Genomic DNA, 16,977 nt, shown 5'->3' on the forward strand with positions numbered 1-16,977 from the left:
GGGATAAAGGGTTGCCCATTGCCATACCAAATATTTGTTGGAAAAATTTACCACTGAATATAAACTTACAATCACAAATGCACAACCTAGTGAGTGAAATAATATGACTTATAGGTAGAAGTAATTCATGATGGATTAGTTCATTACTAAGATAATCTAAAATAAAATCTATAGGGACCTTAGTAAAAAAGAGAACAAGCATCAAAACTAACGAATCTATCAATGGAGCGAAAAGTTTTATAGTGAAAGTAACATGTATTATTTGGACCCCTGTATTGGAAACATGTTCAAGAATGACCTAAAAGATAAAATCACTGACTTAATTACAAATTAGTTACCTTATATATATTTTCTATGTATTCGTATGTTTAATATAATTTTTATTTGTAAAAATTTTCATCTTACAAAAATTTTTATTTTTACAAAAAAAAAAAAGATAATTATTTTGCTGTACTAACATCTTTTGGTGGTCGGTCACATTGTATAATCTTTTAATTGTTCTGTCCCTGCTTCTGAACAGTTGATCCCAATCCTTTGTAAAACCTGTTAAATATTTAACCCTGCTTTGGCAGCTCTATTCATTCTTCGATTGTGCTGGTTTCCAGGTACATATATTTTTCTTTGTAATCCCCATCTGTCATTTATATGAGCTTTCTCTGTAAACTTACTTTTATATTTCTTCAGTCTGCTAAGTAAAGGACGACAGTCGAAAGGAATCACAGCACTCCAGTGTTTCTCTCTCTTTCGTGGATTTTGTCTTTATTTATAGATTCATCACATTCCATATTTTCGTGGTTCAGTTATATATATGTACATATAATATATATATATATATATATATATATATATATATATATATATATATATATATATATATATATATATATATATATATACATAAATATTGTCACAAAGTGATCAAGCACCTTGTTATTACATAAATAATAATACCAAAAAGTTACCTCACTTCGACCACATACTTGAAACCTCATAACAAATATATTAAGACTGAATACTCTAAAGGTACAGTGATCCCATAAAACTTACTTATCACTTGAGAAAATCAATGTAACTTAATCAAGTTATGGGTGAGGTAACAACTAACAAGCTATAAACAGACTAGTGGAAAATGGGCATCACTTCAACAAACACTATAACTGTTTCCCTGGTTCTATTTCATCTAGATAAATCTCAGGTGAACAAACAGATATATCACTTACCTTGTACACATTTATTAATTTCTCTAATTACTGGTGGTCAAAATGAAATGCTATGCTTTTAAAACTTTAAACAAACAAATTTATTTCTAAGTTCAAAAGTTTTATGCAGAATTCAGAATCTCAAAAAGATATACTATTTTGTGACAACAGTGTAAGATTTAAGTATTTCTTAATCAAGTTTAATTCACAAAACTTTAATTTATTAAGAAAGCAATTTAGTTAAGTAAGATTCAAACCATTAACTATCACTCAAGTTTTAAACATATACCTGATTAACTAAACTCAACACACGTGTTCACCAAAATATTACTGACTGGAATCCATAGAAATATTCTCTGAAATCTCAATAATAAGTATGCACTAACAAAATGCTAAGTAATCACCAGCACAAAACTTTGCAAAACACTTATTATAAAATTAGAGTAATGTGATGACACAGACAAATAAGGATGAAATATGCAAAAATGGAAATATACCAACAGCCATTTCACTAAGATAAAAATATGTTTAAAGATTATATCAATCTTTCAAAAGATTACCTTCACTTTTAAAAAAAAGGTTAAACTCACGTCTTTCTAAGACTTTCTCAACGACAACACTGCCAAGTCACAACGATATATAATTAGCAGAAAAACATATTAGAACTCACTATAAGAGATATTATTCACCTCTTATCAAAATAACAATTCTCTTTTACCTAGAACATCACTTTAACTCTTAACATAACAAAAACCAGTAAACATCACTTTACCTTTACCAGCATTACACCATTTCACACTTTACACAATGTTTGCACAACATAAACACCTTGGATCACTCTTACAAAATGTATACACTTCTTGAGTGAGGTTAACAAAACTTTTACAAACAGGAAAGCAACCAGTATAACAATAATTGAGAGAGAGAGGGATAGAACCTATCTCACTATAAGAGATATTATTCACCTCTTATCAAAATAACAATTCTCTTTTACCTAGAACATCACTTTAACTCTTAACATAACAAAAACCAGTAAACATCACTTTACCTTTACCAGCATTACACCATTATAAACTTTACACAATGTTTGCACAACATAAACACCTTGGATCACTCTTACAAAATGCATACACTTCTTGAGTGAGGTTAACAAAACTTTTACAAACAGGAAAGCAACCAGTATAACAATAATTGAGAGAGGGAGGGATAGGACCTAATGCCAGTAACTCCTGTGGCTGACTGCCTGACTCTGGTTCAGTACTGCACTTTTATCTTCAAACCCTCCCAGAATACATCATACATAAAGTGTACATACATTATACATGCAGGTATACATGTACGGTATATATACAGGACATTCTAAGGCCCAGAAGGAAATATGCCAGGGCTCTTATCAATGATTGACATCATCCGCTGTCTCAAACCAACTGAGCAAATAAAAGGGAGGTATTTTGGACCCATTCTGGCTCGCTGTCAGCATGTCAACTTCATCTCTCTCACTTACTCATTCTCTCTTTCTCAGATTATGAAAACATAATAGACATAGGCCAAGATAATAAATTCAGAATAAGCACAAAGAACAAATATGTAACAGGCAATTCGCCAACAGCTGTCAAACTCATCAGAAATAAGACAAGAGGACCTCTGCCTTTCTCCAAACACAACTTGCTTCACGCTAACTACCTGTGTAAATATAAGAAACGCTAAGCGATAAGGTTCAAAGATATCTCCCTCTCTCCACAACATGCCAAGAATTCGAGTTAATAACACTTTAGCATACTGCACAATATATTAAACAAATGGAAAAAAACATATCAAGACATTTTAAGATTACATGATACACAGTTTATCTGTAATAAAAGACATTTTAAAATGACATCATCACAAGAAATGACGAATCTGCAAGTAAAACATAAAAAATTTCACAGAGATACATATTACACTTGTAGAACGGTTCAATATATTATAACACCTTATAATAATAATGTGTGTATATATAATATATATATATATATATATATATATATATATATATATATATATATATATATATATATATATATATATATATATATATATATATATATATATATATATATATAGAACAACAGGAGGACAAAAATTAGGATATGGAGAGAAGTTTCGTCAGCAGCTTGCTCTAAGATTTCAAAATTGTCATAGGAAATACCTCGAGTCGTTAACCATCAAACAACTGCTTCCATCTTTGAATAGTCTGTCTTCTTCTGCCCCTCTGTTTATTACTTAAGAGGTTTCTTCGTCCTTTTGGTGCCCTTCTTGGCCACTTAGTTTTCTTTTCTTGAGGCGTTAGGTTGGTTTTAACTTTTATGTTTCCGTTTTAATATCTATATTTTAACATTAATCATTTTACTGAGTCCTATGTATTGATTCTAATTGTTATTTTTGTATTTTAGCCCAGATGATGAAGCCATGTTCTGAAACGCTGGCTAAAAATAAAGTTGAATATGCATCACCTCCTTTTCATCCTCCTGTTTGTTCTATATATATATTATATATATATATATATATATATATATATATATATATATATATATATATATATATATATATATATATATATATATATATATATATATATATATATATATATGTATACACATTCATAATGCTGCTTTTAAAACGATTAATAATGGCCATAAATCTTTCTATGTCAAAACAGACAGATCGTTTTACACTTTTGAAGCTTAATTACCAAGGATGATGAATTAAAGTGATTAAACTGCCTTTACGTCATGGAAAATGGGAGCTTAAGCATAGCTGATCTCCCTGAGAAGAATTACAGTTGACGACAATATAACGTAAAACTACTTGGGTTTAATATAAGCTGGCTAAAAACAAATAATAGAAGTGTCATAAAAATAATGCTTTTTTAATAGATACACTTGCACCTACAACGCCCGGTGAGATTTACCTATGAATGTTCATTCCAACTTCTGTCGAAGAGATCATATATTTTCTGGCGTTGCATCTGCGTCTACCAGGTTACATTTTTTGAAGACTCGTTTTTCTTTATGATTTTCAATGCCCAAAAATCCCATATAATCATAGTATATAAACGTTTAGTCGCTCCATTTAAAGTACTCTTACGGCAATATAAAATGCATTACTAAACAAAACGAGCGAGAACCCTGCTTTGAAGAGCCAGGTACACTATATTCAACCAGTGTCTGCGAGTGACAACTTAATACGGACGATAATTCAAACGACAGAGAACTCGCGATTTTGACGCAATGCCAGCAAACACGTTCCAAAAGTTTCTGAATATTAACTCCTCAGTTATCGTAATTACGCAAGTGCATAATTTCGGTGCTCGTTTCAATATTCACAGACACTTTCATAAATAGCCACCGGTCAGAATGTTTCACCTAGCCACAAAAGAAATTAATTTTCAATTGTATGATTTATTTATTTATTTTTTTTATCTTTTTTTTTGTGGGGCGAACGGGGCTGGGTATCTTTGTCATGATGAGATTACACGTTTTTTTTCGCTCAGTCTAATTCTGGCTTCATTACGAATGCCTTAGGTCACAGGTTACATGTAACAATAATCGCATTCACGCATACACCGCTAACAGTATCAGTAAAGTGTCATGGCGAGTGGTACTTGTGCTTTGCATCGCATTTTTCAGATTTGCTCTCGTGGTCAGGACGGGAGAAGTCGTTAATTTGTAATTGCAAGGAAAATGTTAATAGCGTCTTCTCGTAACTTTTATACAATTACATGTCAAGGGCTATATTGTAATAATTTATTATTTCTCTTTTACTCTAGTGCTTGTTAGAATAGTGTAACGAACTATGTTTCATAATAATAATAATAATAATAATAATAATAATAATAATAATAATAATAATAATAATAATAATAATAATAATAATAATAATAATAATCTGGTCAGTATTTGACCTAGAGGAGAATGAAATATTTATTGAAAAAAAGGTCTTGTTACGGCAATGTACAACAAACAAGATATATTAGGAAGTGCATGTTCCCAATATACTCCTGTGACCACAGGGCAGCAATGAGCAAATCAAAATATCTATTGAAGTTGTTATTATATTTCGTTTAGGTTTCCTGGTGTATTTTATGAGAATCCCGACGGAATCAAAGAATCAAGTCTGGATAAAGCATTGTCATAGTTCAGATAACGGGCAAGACTGTTTACCTGTTGGATTAACTTGAATAGGATTGACACCTATAATGGGTTATAAAGTATACCTTAGTTTAACCAGATCACTGAGCTGATTAACAGCTCTCCTAGAGAGGGCTGGCCCGAAGGATTAGATTTATTTTACGTGGCTAAGAACCAACTGGTTAACTAGCAACGGGACCTACAGCTTATTGTGGAATCCGAACCACATTGTAAGTAACGAGAAATAAATTTTTATCACCAGAAATAAATTCCTCTAATTCTTCATTAGCTGGTCGGAGAATCGAACACGGGCCCAGCAGAGTGCTCTCGAGAACGGTACCACCCATCCAATGAGGAACTTATAATGGGTTAAAAACAGAGAGACAGACAATAAGAGCAGTGACTCGCTATCCAAACAAAAAAGTGAAAACCATCCAAACTTCAATATCACAGGTGTATGAGCAGTAACCGTACAAGCGATGTTAATACTGAAAAAAACAATTTGGAAAATAAATTAAGAGCATTCTACCGAAAGCGTTTAATGGCATCATTCACCTGTCATTCGAAACACAATCCTGTGATCTTTTGCCGTATTCATTTTCAAAGGTAGTGATATATTTCAGTCAAAGATCTTTATGTATGCCCCATCACAACTGCAGGAGCTAGTGTTACCAAATATTCCATTTTATTTATTCATTTTATGTTCCACCCGTTAGTGATGTTAACTACCATTTTATAAGACAATAGCATATTTCAATCAAACAACAGGTAACCGTGTCAATACAGTTTCGGAAATACTAAAAGGACGTCACACAATACCTAATTGCATTTATTACTTCCAGATGCATCTTGGATACAACCCCGGTCCCCAAAACATCAATCTCAGAAAGGGAGAAAGAGGATAGCAATTTGCCTACTGTAGCAAGCCGGTACGAGTCTTATTCAAGAAAATGCATTTAAATACGATGGACAACCTTTCGTTCGTTAAGATTCAGGGCTTATCTGACGGTACGGTGATGTTTATCAGATTTGTTTGGGAGCAAGTTTTGAGATTTTGCGTGAATCGGTTTTAGCAAAACGCTGCTTCGTGATTCATGTTCATTCGATGAAAATGATAAGCATTATACGAGGAAAATACGTTTGTGTGTGTGTGTGTGTAGAGAGAGAGAGAGAGAGAGAGAGAGAGAGAGAGAGAGAGAGAGAGAAACGGTCTATACAACTTCATACAAATACTCCAAGAATTTAATGTTCATTGCAAAGCAATTACAAGAGGGCATATCGTTCCATCGATGGTCTGATGGGAATTTTCTGCAAATAACTGAGAGAAGTGTACTACATGAGCCTATCTTTTCTTATATACTGTATATATATTCTGTTTAATATTTATTGCAATACTAACTACTATTATGACTATTGTTATTTTTTGAAGGGAGTAGACCCTCTTTTAAGCTCTTAGCAAATGTCAGCCTTAAAGAAAAGAGAATAGAAGAATTAAAAAGACCTTGTTTAAAATCGGTTTCACTGATGCTGCCGTTTTCTTAACAGAATGTATTATTATTATTATTATTATTATTATTATTATTATTATTATTATTATTATTATTATTATTATTATTATTATTATTATTATTATTATTATAAAATAAAAATTTTAATATTTTCATCTTTCCAGGGAACAATTCCGAAAAAGCGATAACGGAGAGTAATTTACAACATAAGCTGAAAGTTTCATGATGAATATTTACAAAAAGAAAACGAATGTTTAACATCACCTTAATACTATGAAGACTAAGTAAAAGGACAGATCTGGATCAATTACTGCTGATCCTCTCATCAGGTTTGATAGCCATGTTGGTCCATTAATAATTGCTTCTAATTGATTCCAGAACCAGCTCACATTTCTGACAAGGGTATTGGTCATGCTCTGGCAGATGGGTCTGTTTTTCTTGAGGTATTTCTGTCTACAAGGTTAAAACGAATTGCTTATAGAAAGGAAACAGAGGTTACAGTGATAGAAATTAATATATTATAAGATATATCAATAGATTATAAAATATAAAAGTGCCTAAAATGAGTAAGAAAACGTCAGTTTTTATTCGACTCGAAACACCGAAATTAACAGGGGAAAAGTAGTGGAGTATTCTATTATATTGCTTCGAAATGGATGCATGTACAACGAAATTTATCTTTCAACCTCATTCCAAGATATATGATGCTACCTGGAATGACTGCTCCTACATGCCAGCAGTGATACACACACACACACACACACACACACACACACACACACACACACACACACACATATATATATATATATATATATATATATATATATATATATATATATATATATATATATATATATATATATATATATATATATAAATATATATATATATATATATATATATATATATATATATATATAGAGAGAGAGAGAGAGAGAGAGAGAGAGAGAGAGAGAGAGAGAGAGAGAGAGAGAGAGAGAGAGAGAGAGTTGGAGCAGGCGGTGTTAAAGTAATTCAATAGAGTCAGAGGTGCAGAGCAACCAGTCCCAAGTAGGATAAGCAAACGAAACAAGAACATAGAAATTGCAAGTGCTAAGATACGCTGCTTAATAATTTTTCGGGTGAGCTCTGTTTATATTTGATTTCTTCCTTAGTTGAGAAATTGAACTCGGTACCTGATGTGTCTACATGTGGTAATGTAATTCATTTTTATCTATAATTTGACAATTCAAAATAATGATGAATATAATAAACGACACTCGCCTTATTTTCATTAAATATACTTCTCTGTTATTTAATTCTATTTAACCTAAATAATAATAGTTAACAAAACACTAAACACACATTCACACATACACATGCACACATAAGTATAATTAAATATAATATAATATATGTATACATATATATATTTATATATATATATATATATATATACATACATATATATATACATATATATATATATATATATATATATATATATATATATATATATATATATGTGTGTGTGTGTGTGTGTGTGTGTGTGTGTGTGTACATAAGTCAAAATTATGAGGTAAATAAAGAGTTAGAGAGAGGCATTGAAAAATAGAGAAAGAAAGCGTGGAAGATTACTAGATAGAAAATAATGTCTATATTATGAGCTGCCATTCTGCACAGTCTACAGAATAGGAATGACGTTGCACTCGTCACACAGACCAGAGCGTCTCGTTTGTTTCATCGATTTGAATGCCCTTTGTATACTCATACGTACTCAATACCCTCTTTTACACGCACAAGCATTTGTAAATAACATGAATTTCCAACCTTACACACTTTTTACGGTTTTTTTCGAATTAACACAACACATTCTCACACAACGAAATTTCAAATTTAAGACTGATCTGTTGACATACCATTGGCCACTGAATTTTTCATCGCCCTTTTCTGTAAGACCTTCCTTTCCCTTTTAGTGAGTCAGAAAACTGAATACTGGTCTGATACTATTTAATTTTCAGGAATAATATTTTATCTCTCGATTTTATTCCTTTTGTACAGTTTGTACGTGTCTGAATGTATCAACATTCTACCGATAATAATTTGAGCATTGCTCTTGGAGTAAGGTTATTTTACGGGAAACTATAATGCATTAGTTGATTATTTTGAGCGATAAAGCGCACTGTCCCATACTATATTATAAAAAAATTTTACCCCTCTTCTGATTTTCCTGAAGGATTTAGAGAGCCTCTATCTAAGAGACAGGCTGTTCTTCTACTATAAAGACCACAACACAGCTCTTCTTTTCCTTACAGTGACAAGAATTACCTGAGCACCAACTTTCAGTTTTCGCACAGTGCAAATGGTTTCTAATGAATAAATATAATTTTTTTCGAAGAATTTCTCTCTTTACAGTCATTTCATTTTTTTTTATGAAAATGACGTAGCTGAATCCATTTAGAAGGAAATTTGTTCACCTTTTTTGCTTTGTTTTTGTTTTCCATAAGTTGGTGGCTTAAATACTAAGGGACCTCTGGCAATAAGACAAAATGTTATAGAGAGAGAGAGAGAGAGAGAGAGAGAGAGAGAGAGAGAGAGAGAGAGAGAGAGAGAGAGAGATTTTAAAATATATTTGAGTAAATGCATAATTTAGTGGCTTGTTCTGAATGTATAATGAGCAAAGTTCCCTCCAACATAAAAAGGAAATGGCCTTCTAAATTATTCAGCAATATCATATGGATTTTGTTTTGTTCCTGGCTACGTGCATTCTGATATATTTATAAAATAATTTAAAATATCATTTATTTACCCACTTGCCTGATAATAAGTTGAATATTTAATTGTCTGAATGAAACATAGCAGATTTAACATGTGAAATAGTAAAATTACAACACTTCATGCCAATCACTCCTAAGTGAACCAGCGGCTTTGTAAGCGACGAGTCTGATGTTATTTGAGGGATGAGGTCTCATAAGACTATATTGTTTATCTGCTTACTATTTATATTAGAACTTTCACAGATGTTCCAGCTATCGGCAAGTCCAAGGTCTATGAGTATATAGGCACTTCCGACTATTGTGCCATTGAGATGGACAGATCTGGCAATCAATATCTTCCTTGTAAAAACGGTCTGGCTTAAATCAAGAGCCAATGGTTGCATGCCAAGAGCTTAATATTTCAGATGCTATATCAGATACAGATCTCAAGAGGAAGTTAAATGAAATGATGATGGCTATTCTGTACAGGTTATCAAGATTAGGGCAAATGACCAGCCATGGTTTGACGTGCTTACCATGACACAAACCAAATTCTACACATGGAAACGAAATCGTTCATATGAAAATTATACCATTTCTGTTGAGTCTCGCCGTACTGCAAACAGAATTTACCATATAGTTTTATTTATTAATTAATAAATAAAATTTCGGAAACTCGGAGTGGGTGGATGTGTTTCAGGACTACTTTAAGAAAGCTGCAAGTTCCCGTTATAAATAAAGCTTCGGAAACTCGGAGTGGGTGGATGTGTTTCAAGACTACTTTGAGATTTCCTTACAGGTAGGCAGCTGCAAGTTCCCGTTATAAATAAAACTTCGGAAACCCGGAGTGGGTAGATGTGTTTCAGGACTACTTTAAGATTTCCTTACAGGTCGGCAGCTGCAAGTTCCCGTTGATTGTATCTGTAGCGAACTAAGACCTATTGCGTTTGGAGTTCCTCAGGATAGTGTTCTTGGTCCCTTGTTATTTTAGAGCATACAAATGATATGGTTGTTGGCCTAGAAAACAATCTTGTTCGGTATGCCGATGATGCAGCACTTGTGGGTGTAGTAGTCTCCACTTATGAGAAATGAAGCTGCCCTGAGTCTCACTCGTGACATGGAGTGGATTAGTGAATGGTGCAGTCAGTGGGTTATGACCCTGAACTCCAGTAAAACGAAAACACTTCTGAATAGTAGATCTTTTACTGATTTTCCATCACACCCTCCCCTTCAGGTGCTTGGGGCTCTTCTGAATGAGCCTAAATCTTTAACTAAATTTGTCGCAACTTACTTTTGACTCACATCTTACCCTAATGAACGTGTCATCAAATGCCACATGGAGGTTAGATATTGTTTGTAAGTCCTCATAAATTTATAACTGCATATTCAGTTAAAGCTATGTAGAAAAACATACAAACGACTAAAGAATAAATTTCTAAGGAGGAACCTCATAAACCCTTGAATATTTTTCCCCTTATCAGCCATTACTTAGAATCAAATTAGTTATTCATATCTCTTTCTTACAGAAAATGAGATCCTTTAAAAAAGAAATAAATATATATATATATATATATATATATATATATATATATATATATATATATATATATATATATATATATATATATATATATATATATATATAAAGCTTTACCTAAATTTGTCGCAACTTAACTTTTGACTCACATCTTACTCTAATGAAAGTGTCATCAATTGCCACATAGAGGTTAGATATTATATGTAAGGCCTCACAAATTTATAACACTGATAAAATCAATGCAAGCAGAGATTTAACTCTTTTAGATAGGGTGGTTCGTGGTGGTAGGTTTCTGTTTCCTGACATTGGCAGTTATGACTTGTACCATCGACGGATGGTCCCTTGTTTGTCAGTTTTTCAGAGGTTGTATTTTAATAAAGATCTTTTCTCTTCACAATTGCTACCTGAAACCCTTTTCCTGCCGACTGCAACCAGATTCGCTGAACAGCAGCACCAATATGCAGTAAATGTGCCTCGCTGTCGAACTCTCAGTTCCAGAGGTCCTTTATTCCTCATACCGTGGAACTGTGGAACTGTCTCCCTGACGATATCGTGCAACCGGAACTTCATAATTACTTATATTTTTATATATTTTTATATTAATATGTCAATTTATTTCTTCTTTTCTAGTAAATGATCTCTTCTTTCTGTATTTCCTGTTGCATACTGTTGCTTCCTTCAAATGAACACCATATCCTTTGAAAATTTGAATTTTATGTCAATGGCCCCTTGTACGCTTGTTCCTTCTGAACAAGGTTCATCTTCATAATAATAATAATAATAATAATAATAATAATAATAATAATAATAATAATAATAATAATAATAATAGTGTATGTATACCATAAAAAACGACCCTGGGAACGTAAGGTGCCGTTCAGATAAAACAAAAATGGTAATTGCAACATCTGTCAACTACTTTGTTAAAAATTCAGTCATTTTTAAAATGTTGCAACTTCTTTGTATTTTATAATATTGTGTTCCAGAGAAATTTTTCGTTTGCAACCGTTTTCCTGTTTCGCCGGAAGTGATATTACTTTAAATTCGAAGCCAATGCACAGTCGATTTTAAACACATCTTTTATCAAATTTTTAAATGCCGCATATTTTACCGTGGGAAAAGCAGAGAGAGAGAGAGAGAGAGAGAGAGAGAGAGAGAGAGAGAGAGAGAGAGAGAGAGAGAGAGAGCAAATTCGCAAATAAGAAAAACTGCACCGAATCATAGCGCACTCACAAGCACGCTTGCACACCCGCAGTCATATGCATGGATGCAGAGGAGAGCCACGGTATTGTTAGGGTACAGGATTTCTGAATCACGTTGCAATTATGAATCTTTTAGTCATATAGTATATGAGGAACTAGCCCAAAACTCAATAATAAATAGTCATTACGATTTCAACCGGCCAACTGCCTCCATTGTAAAATAGTTTTATATTTAATTAGTATTATTTCTACCAGCCGAATACAGAGGAAAGTTCCACCATTCAGACAAGTGGACAATGCAGAACAACTTGCCCTTGTATTCCAAATGTCGTCTTTTTCAGATTTTCCAGGATATTTCCAACCAATTTGGCATTTGATGGGCACAGGACTTACTTATGAATATACCAAAGTCTTCAATTAACAAGGCCTTTTTTAGTGAAAGTAAGTTTATCTTGATTAAATACTTCACTACTCTATCCTTTTAGTTTGCATATATTTCATCAACTCTGACCTTCAGTGCTTGCGATTCAAGAACCAATTCTAAAATCCCAACGCAACGTAGTATAACAAAGCTTGCAAAATTTCAAAGCAATTTAATTGTTCCATTTACATTTTTATTACATTTATGTGATGCAGTTAAAGCACATAGATTTTCTTGTACCCCCTGGGAATTCAATCCTTATTTTAACTTTCTCAATATGTTTATTACTTTACTCCTCCTTAAAAAAAAAAAAAATGAAAGCAGAAAGGGAGACAAACGAAAAAGGTAACTCACATACGTAAGAAATTAGACCATTTTACCCCTCCACTTGATGAAGAGCGAATGTTTTGGATCTAGGTGTAATTTAACTCTGGATCCCTATCTCAATCTTTTATTGACTGCTTCATTCATGTAAAAATTTAATGAAAATCTATTGTGAACAAAAGCTATGTACATATGAAAATGGCCGACCTGAAAAACGTGCCAGTTTCGTGAATACTTGGACTGTTATGAAAAAAGCAGCAAAATGTGGGTTTTCTGGATGGCGTAATTGAAACAAGGGCTGGCCTGTAGTGCCACACACCGACTGTTTTCCAAGCTTTGCAAAAGAGAATAAATGTGAACAAGCTTTCTGTAACATTCGTTATCCGACTTATTGTTCACAGTCAACGCTTCTGTTTCATGCGTTTTGGAGGAACAATCCGAATGGTGACAACGTGAAAAAAATTCATCAAAGGAAAACGAAAAAAAAAATTTTTTTTGGAGGTTTGTAACAAAATTATATGAGTTCGAAGTGCTCATTCCAGAGATTATCAGGAATGCAGCATTACAAAAATCAATAAAATGGAAACCAATGAGAAAGGAACGAATGAATAAAAAAGTGAATGGTATTTGTTAAGGTTTACTGAAACAGAAAGAATGATACTGCTACCATCGCTCCGGCATAAAACGATTAAGTGATTCAGCGTATTAACGAACAGTTGAATATGGATTTTACTTGATATATTGCTTCCTGGTAAACGAATACTTTTTTTTTAATGCTACAATACATTAACAGGCAAAATGCTAGAGCTCCTTTTTTCAACTACAAAAAACTATTCTTTTGAGCCAGTACACTAAACCGATCAGGAGATTACTCACTTCTAAGAAGCACTGTTACATTTATATTTTTATATTCTGTTACCTGCAAATTACTCCGCAAGAGGTTTACTGTACATTTAACAAAAGCTTCAGTTAAAGCTATGTAGAAAAACATACAAACAACTAATGAATAAATTTCTAAGGAGGAACCTCATAAAACCTTGAATATTTTTCCCCTTATCAGCCATTACTTAGAATCAAATTAGCTATTCATATCTCATTCTTACAGAAAATGAGATCCTTCTATATATATATATATATATATATATATATATATATATATATATATATATATATATATATATATATATATATATATATATATATATATATATATATTACATTTCCAGGTCTTCATTTAAAATTTTTGTCTTATCAGTTTTACAACTACTAGTCCACTACTTTAAACACAGCTAACTCCAAATATTGATTCCTCATATCCACATAGCTATTCAATAAAATCGCAGGGCATAAAACAAAAAAATAACAATCCTTGTAGCCGAGTACCTTTCATATACTACAGTGCATCAAGGTGCACCTTGTATCAAGAGCAAGAAGTGACTGACACGAGCTAAAAAAATATGAACTCCCGAGGCTCCTTCTTATTACGAAGGGAAGACAGGATTTGTTAGGTTCCTATCAGCCTTGGAGTATGAACTGTAAGTTTAGTATTTTCCATTCACATGGCAGTATTATACACACAGCATTGTTAATTACCGCAGTTTTAAGTAGTCGTTATTTAAACAATGACTTGGCAGAGAATAAATATGTTTATGCTCCCAGAGTGAGAGTGAGGTGTGGTCTGATAAGGCGTAAAGAAGTAAATAGCATAAACACGACTTCTCAGTTGCATTTTCCCAATGAATTAAAAAAAAATAGCCTAATTTTTACATCCATTGCAACAGAGAAAAGCCATTACCTAAACGTTTTCAAGAAATGCATCTGTAAAATGAAATCATTTGACAAAACAACGTTAATTCGGGTAAAAATCCTATATTTCACAAACTACTTTATTTTTTTACTGGTCAAGGAAACATGAATATTTTGAGAGTCACTAAGCGCGTGTAACTGCTTGAAATCTCAAGAGAGGTAAAATAAAAAGTATACAGAAAATAACATAAATAAAAATCACAGCAGATTTTGAACTGCCGCAGGGAATGGAATGGTAAAGTTAAAGACGAAAAATTGAAATCGTTTCAAATTGACGGACCATTGGATCCTTTGAAAGATTTCTATCGTGTAAAAGAATAAATATGGAAGGCAACAAAATGCTCCACCGCATATATAGAAAAATACCTGGTATTCTGCAGACCAAGAGATCACAAACTTCTTAGCAGAACAGAAAAAGGAGAAATATAGCAACGTGGAAAAAGTCTTTAGTGATTTTTTTAACTCCTCCAATTTCCCTTTTCTTTTCTTAGCGAGATATAGAAAAATGGCTACACCCGGACTATTCATAAAATTCTCCCAGGTTCTTGCTGTCATTGTTGGATTACGATTATTAAGCCTTGAGCAGAAGATATCCACCTCTTTTTGATACCTCGGACCTCATGTTTACCAGAGGTAAAATGTTACTCGCCCGCAGATAACATAAGATGAAGGAAGCACCTGTTCTCATGCCTACTCCCCCTCCCTATTCCGCGTCGTACTGTAACTTGTTCTGATATATTAGATGGGGTTCCATTTTATTTTTGAAAATACAGACTCAATTTCAAGGTAATTATACATGAACTTAAATAGCCATTTCCCCCGGAAACTGGGAATACACTCCTCAAAGTGTCATTTATTGCTTCTATTTACATGGTCATGAAATTCTCAAAATTAGAGTACAACACGTATCAAAAGGTTATCTCTACTTGCGGGAATATGATTGTTAACTAATGAGGTAAAGAAAAGACAGAGTACTTGAAATGAAATAATTTTTTTTAATACTTGAAATTATTTTTCATATTCGAGGCTATCAAAACTGAACAAATAACAAATCGGAATAAAAATCCCATAACTATTATTTTTAAGTGAAAAAAAATTAGAATCATGCCAACATCACTATCAAGCAAAGCTGTGAATATCTGAAAACCAAACACCAAACTGAATACTGTCACTCTTTTCAAACAACACTAATTTCCAGGCCTCCATTCCTCTACTCAGAGGCTTTGGAAGCGTTTTCTAATGAACTCACTTCCTGAGTCTTTATGTCACCGTAAAACACAGAGTCTCTTAATAAATTTCACGATGAAATTTTCGAACCTGCAGCACCAATTATGTCAATTTACGGAGGCATCAATCTAACGCGTTACAATTCCCTCACAATGATGATTCGCTTCGTTAAGTATTTCAAGAAGTCTTTGGACCGTAAGCAAGCATATTTGTTCCTCTTACCATGCTTGAATGTGTGTTAAACGCAAGGATGTATGTGTGTGTGTGTCTGTGTGTAAGAGAGAGAGAGAGAGAGAGAGAGAGAGAGAGAGAGAGAGAGAGAGAGAGAGAGAGAGAGAGAGGGGGGTGTGTTTGTGTGATAAATATATATATATATATATATATATATATATATATATATATATATATATATATATATATATATATATATATATATATATATATATATATATATATATATATATATATATATATATATATATATATATATATATATATATATATATATATATATATATATATATATATATATATATATATATATATATATATATATATATATATATATATATATATATATATATATATATATATATATATTATTATATATATATATATATATATATATATATATATATATATATATATATATATATATATATATATATATATATTAAATTTATCACATACAAATTGTTCTGTGCACTAGTAGAATTACTAACAAGACCTCATTCAAACTGCATGGCATCTAGTGGAGACATTTGTTCAGAAACAGTTACAAGCTTTCTAGGACAAACATTCCTCATTATCAAGTATCCGTACTGTTAGTAATGATATATATATATA

The sequence above is a fragment of the Macrobrachium rosenbergii genome, chromosome 12, assembly GCF_040412425.1.
Source record: "Macrobrachium rosenbergii isolate ZJJX-2024 chromosome 12, ASM4041242v1, whole genome shotgun sequence".
In the NCBI taxonomy this organism is placed as follows: Eukaryota; Metazoa; Arthropoda; class Malacostraca; order Decapoda; family Palaemonidae; genus Macrobrachium; species Macrobrachium rosenbergii.